This window comes from Alligator mississippiensis, chromosome 7 (assembly GCF_030867095.1).
Source record: "Alligator mississippiensis isolate rAllMis1 chromosome 7, rAllMis1, whole genome shotgun sequence".
Lineage (NCBI taxonomy): Eukaryota > Metazoa > Chordata > Crocodylia > Alligatoridae > Alligator > Alligator mississippiensis.
Genome location: NC_081830.1, coordinates 69,919,943 through 69,925,942, shown reverse-complemented (window position 1 = coordinate 69,925,942; position 6,000 = coordinate 69,919,943). Strand labels below are relative to the sequence as shown.

Sequence of the window (6,000 nt, the reverse complement as noted above, 5' to 3'; positions counted from 1 at the left end):
GTAATTTCTCACACCTCTCTCTGTCCCCTGTTGAACACTGATGGATTGGGGGACCCAGAAGCTGCATTCTAACTAAGCTAAGTAACTTATGCATAGAAGCAATCACAGGCATTAATTGCTGTATAGTGAAACTTCATTTGATATAAGGGTTTCAGGGTAGGAGATGCCTGCACTCGGATGGCTTTGAAGCAAGACAAGGAGCTTATCATAACACAAAGCTTATCAGCCCATCAACCACTTCTTGTTGACTACAAAAAACAAAAACTGCATCTCAAGGCTTAGGTCCATGCCCATGGGAGAGGGAGGGGGGAATCCCTGCTTCAGCAGGAAGCAGTGAGGGGTGGGAGCAGGGGGAAGCCTGTCATATGCTGCTGTCTCTCTGCCGGGCAGACTCTGGCTGCAGTCTCCCACCCCCTTCTGAGGCAGCCAGAGCAGTGATAGTGCTCCAGCTAAAGGAGGAGAGGGGTGAGGCTAGCCCTGCTCTCTGGAGCAGACAGCCCAGCTCAGGGCTGAAAAGCATGCTGGGATGCTGGGGGACTGTGATTTAACTTAAACCAGGAAGGGGTCTGGAACAGAAGGTCCATAAACCAGTTTGACCTCAGTCAGTTAAGTCTGATACTACATTCAACCAGGTTTATCTTAAACTAGTTTTGGCCATTATGAAACTGGGTTATGTATGCTGAATTTATGTTCTGTTACAGGTTTAAACCAGTTTCTGATCACCAGTTTGTGTGTAACTTCGGTTCCTAGCCCTAATGTAGGCTCATTGTCTAAATCCATCGTAACTTCAAACTGTGATAATCCATCGAGCTCTTCATGCTTGACTTCAGTCTCACTGGAGGATATAATTCTATAGTGTTCAATCCAACACTCAAGTTGTTTTTATTTATCAGTAATGGCATTTCCATTTAAGTCTTTCAGCAAAGCTGTTTTCTTCTTGATTAGACCAATTGTTTGATGCCTTTGTACGTTCCATGGCTATCCCCTGTGTCCACTGTTTTCTGAATATCATCACAGAGTTTCAGCCAAAAAACGTGGGCAAACCACTTAGCTTCTTTTTGCATTTTTCTTCAAAGTTTGTTCAGATTTTCTAGGCTTATAGTGTTGGGATATTTCTTATAGTTAGCTAGTGCTGTCCCTTTGTTTTCAACCAATTCAGACTCATACTTAGAATGGTTTCAGAGTGCTTCTCCAACCAGTCTGCATTTTTCTTGCATTTTTTGTCAAAGGCTACTATAGCTGTATTGTACAAATTAGTTTTTAAGCTTTTTCAAGCCTTTATGGCTGAGTTGTTAGTCAAACTTGCTTTCACAACTTCTTCATTGAATTGCCTGCATTTTTATGTCTTTAGTTTGACTGATGTTTATTCTGATGGCAACTGGTACTTTTGCTATAGTGGACCCTTTTGACATAGTCTGCTGCAAAGTCAGAATCAAAGTCATGGTCAGTGTCACAGTCAGCACTGTGATAAGAACTTGGATGCAAGATTTCACTCAGGGAGTTACTAGATCTAATCAGTGCCAGTGCCCTGCTCTTGGATGTTTCCACAATGTCCTTCTTGTAATTTCCCCATCAAAGTAGGTGTTGGTAGCACATAGAATTGTGTACAAGTCAAAATATAACACTCACTGACCATTTTCATTCATATTACCAATTCCTTGTTTGCCCAGAATACCAGGCAGTTCTTAAAAGTACATCCAACTCTTACATTGAAGTCACCAATTATTATAATAGCGTCTTTTCTGTGAGTTCTCAATCTCTTTTTGTTCTTGGTAGAAAATGTTCTCGTCTTCGTTGCTAGCTTGAAGGGTAGGTCCATAGACACTAAACAATGTGATGAAGCCATTGTGTGTGTGCATTCTGAGTCAAGTGGATAAACAATGAGGCTTTCACAAAAAGATAGTAAACTTCTAACAACAAAGCGTACTCCCTGCTCTCTCCTTTCACCTGCTGATTTCCAATGCCAGAATATGGTATAATCATTCTCTTGGATGGAACCTGTATCTGAGAACCAAGTTTCTGATAATGTTGCAATATCAATTCTGAGTCTAACCACTTCATTTTCCATAAGTCTGACCCCAAATCAAACCTAGGGATCAGAGTATGAATATACCAGAATGTGAGTTGTGTCATCATTTTGGCAAGTATAGATCACACCAAGACCTTCAGTGTGTATGCCTAGGCAAGAGTATAAAAGAGGGGAGGTTGCCCTAGACCTACCATGTTCCCTTTAGACCACTGAGACAGAGTCTGAAGGTCAGACCGAGTTCACACATTCGGTGCCTCAGTGGTTATACCTTTTGCCAAAGAGCAACAGAGTAAAGCTGTTACTGACTGACTAATGCCTCATCCAGGGCACATTTCTGTCAGGATGGTGTTCCTTAGCATTTTTCCAATCAAGAAATATGCACACAGTAGTTTGGGTTAAGGTTTTGAAGCCCTCTAAATTTGCCTCTCTAGATGTTGCAATATTGATGTATTAATAAACGAACATCCTTTGTCCCAAATGTCATGAAGATGGGCAATTCAAGGAAAGAAAAAAGTGAGGAGGTTTAAAGTGTAATTTATTATGACCTTGACTATGGGATTATTTTTAGCATTAAATGCATAAATTTGGTTGTAAAAATGTATAGGATTAGACCATAACACTATAAGGCAGGATAAGAGTTGATACATAAAAAAAACCAAAACAACACTACCATCAGGATCCTCAAAGATACTCTTAAGGATCTGGACCTAATCTCTTCTGCTCTGGTCATGATTCACACATGCTACTTCTCAGGATTACTGTAACAGAGAAGCAGTCAACCCTGTTACTAGGGGAGCAGCACTAAGATTCAGAACACCTGAGAAGCCCACAAGGGACAGAGAGGGAGGAACAAAACAAGACATACCAGCAGCAGGTCCAAAGCCAATTGCCAACAAAATAGCTAACTGGCAGATAAAAGGACAATCCGCCCAAGAGTTCATCCCCTGGCAGGGGACAAGCAGTGGATTGAGAGAGTGACTGCAAGTGAAGTTAAAGTCTTTGACAGAAAGATGCTGGATAAGGGAGAGAAGGATACACTATGAGAATAGACTGCGAGAGGGGTAGGCATTTATGCTGTTCCTTACCTGAACAGTCTGTAGCTTCTTCCTCAGAGTGGGATAACATGGAGGTGCAACCTGAAACTAAAGAAAGAGGGAGACAACTCAAAAGCACGGATGTAGGTTGACTGATGTACCAACTGACTGGACCAAGGGGTAAAACACGCAGGGCATGTTATTCAACGTATCTGTAAATATGGAAGTAATTGGCAACATCACCTTGTTACTGATTAAAAGATAGATCACCAAGAACTTGTTTCACTCGTGTTTCATTTCTATCATCTCCCATCAAGGCATGGCAGGAAAGTTTGTCAGGCAGGACGAGTAACTGACAAGAGAGCCTGGTAACAGTTACCATAATACATAATCAATAACTATGGACCAATGATCCTTATCTCAGGTAGACTAGTATAGCTCTATTGACATCAACTGTGCTATGCTGATATACTAGTTGAGTATTTCAACTAACTTAAAAGACTGTAATGGATCTTTTTTTTCCAATTAGCCTGGTATGGTCCACTAAAACTGATGTTAATATCAGTTTTGTAAGTATTTTTATTTTCCTTTTTAGAAAGGATTCATTAGAAGAGGATTATAATGAATGATTGCTCTCATGATTCTAATGTCTGCCATTTTTAATTTACAACTCTACCAAGTAGCTCTAAGAAACAGATAGACGCCTCATTAGCATTCTGAAATTAAAAATTATTAAAGACTCCATAGTATTTTCCTTCAGGATTTTTCATCAAACAATGAAAAAGTGAAAGAATAACTGATTGCTATAAATTTAATGTTGCAGTTCAGACAAAGGTAATTAGGATAGCCTTATTTTTCATTTTCATTCTTCTTTATGAACCTTATTTAATGCTTTAATTCTATTACATGGCTAATACTTATTTGCAAACAATATTATTGAAATCCATCTTTACGTTATCCTGAATATGGAGTATTTCTTAACCACTGTAAAAATACACTTTTCTTTTAAAAAATAATATTCTTAAAATATTTCACACATGATTTTATATTCTCGTGAACACCAGAAAGACAAAGTAATTACCATAATAAGTAAAATTCTGGTCCTAATCATGCCTAATAGGCATACCATCTCTGCATGTACTGCCTAAGTTCCAACTTGAATAATTATATTCTGGCTATTAAGATTCCCCTCCATATTTTTAATGTGCAAACATACTACTTACTTCCTTTCACATTAAAAGTTGTCAAATTCTAATCCAATGGTATCTGCTTCATTAATATGTGAAACATCCCTGTGTATTTGGGCCATATTTGGACACACAGGTCTGATCAAAACTTGTAACACAAATATAACCAAAAAAATGTCTAGTTTTGAATGTGAAAAATTAATTAATGGCAGTCTTAAATTGTCAGTGGCACTGTGATTTTTGGAAAGATTGTGGGCTTCCAATGAGAAAAAAAATGGATATTCCTTGAGAAAAAATGAATGCTTAAGATCTGTGTTTTCAAACAAAAATTTAAATATTTAATTCAAAATGGCATCAATATGATTTTTGGACAGCAGAGCTCACAGATTCTCCAATCCAATTCTTCTCCAGGGCTGAGCTCTCTTACTGTAGGTACATCTCTTTTTCCATGACTCCTATAACAGTTTCTTTCCTATACAAGAGAGCAAACAGTACACTATGAGATATAGTTCCAACAAAATCATACCCAATAGAAGACAATGAGAGCATGGCACACCCAAACCACAACTTTCATAAGGGAAAACATGGTTAAGTAGGTATATTTTCTGATTAACACCAAAATTTTTTTTTAGTTTCAGAGAGACTGAAAAATTCACAAGGTCAGTGGAAAGTGTTGGTAAACATTTTCAGCAAAGATCTACCTCCTTCTTTGGCCAGCTGTAGATGTACCAGCATTTCTCCGCTAAAAGTTGCTGTCTCTGAATTCAGCCCAAAGTTTAAACTCTTTAGATATTTTTCAGGATCAAGAAGGCTACTACAACTGATGATGCTGTTACTATAATACTCAATTCATTCAGCATGAATACTGTGTTTTCTCATGTATATTCACTTTCTTGAACACTAATGTAGCTGCAAAAGGCTACTGGATTCTGTAGGAAAAGAAAACACAGATACATTTGTACTAACTCCATAACAACAATAGGATCATAGGAAAGCAGGGCTTAAAAAGGATATCATGAGCTCATTTAGTTTAGGCTCCAGTTCAAGACAAGATCAGCCCCAACTAAACCATCTCAGTCAAGTGTCTAACCTGCTCTTTAAAATTTCCGAGATTAGAGAGTCCACAATTTGGCAGTTTATTCTAATTCAGAAAGTACCCTCATATTCAGAAAGTTCTTCCTAATCGCCAACTAAAATTCCCTCTGCTGCACTTTTCTGTGCCCATAAGAGACAAAAATAATAGCAATGTCCTCAAAGTCCATCTCCATCCTGATTATAATCACTCTTCAAACATGTGAAGACTAAGGGGTGGGGGGGTGGGATTTGAAAAGAGACCCCAGTTCTTCCAGTCTGTCCTCCTAAGTATGATGACCCAGATTGGCTGGGACAGTCCTGGATCACAGAGACCAGTCCTGGCTGGCCAGTGAAAATTTAAATGAGCATGCTGGCCATGAGTTTTGAAATAGGAAGCCCTAGCAGACAGTAAAATTGCCCTAATAAGTTAGCTTGATTAGTGGAATGACCATTAATGACGATTGAAATGGGATTAACACCTATGAAGTAAAGGACAATGGGCCATTAATAAATAGTAGGGCTATGTGAAACACCATCATTTGTTTTGACATCATTTCACCATTTCAAAGGGACAGCGCTTCATTTCATTGTTTCATTTCATTTTGAAGCACTGTGCCGTTTCGTCAAAACCATTCTGCTGTTTTGACTCGTTGGGGAATCATGAAAATGCCTAAAA

The 6,000-nt window shown here is 38.6% G+C and overlaps 1 long non-coding RNA gene across 2 annotated transcripts in view; it reads right to left on the bottom strand.

Moving 5' to 3' along the window:
• Nucleotides 1-3,599: 3,599 nt before the first annotated feature.
• Nucleotides 3,600-6,000, bottom strand: part of LOC106738174 (uncharacterized) — a 64,342-nt gene continuing 61,941 nt past the window's right edge. The window contains exons 5-6 of one of the 2 annotated variants that reach the window (XR_009463504.1): nt 4,952-5,179; nt 3,600-4,722 (exon numbers count right to left, since the gene is read on the bottom strand). This is a non-coding gene — a long non-coding RNA (uncharacterized LOC106738174). The remainder of the gene's footprint in view (nt 4,723-4,951; nt 5,180-6,000) is intronic. The other variant, XR_001372779.3, reaches the window with a different exon arrangement.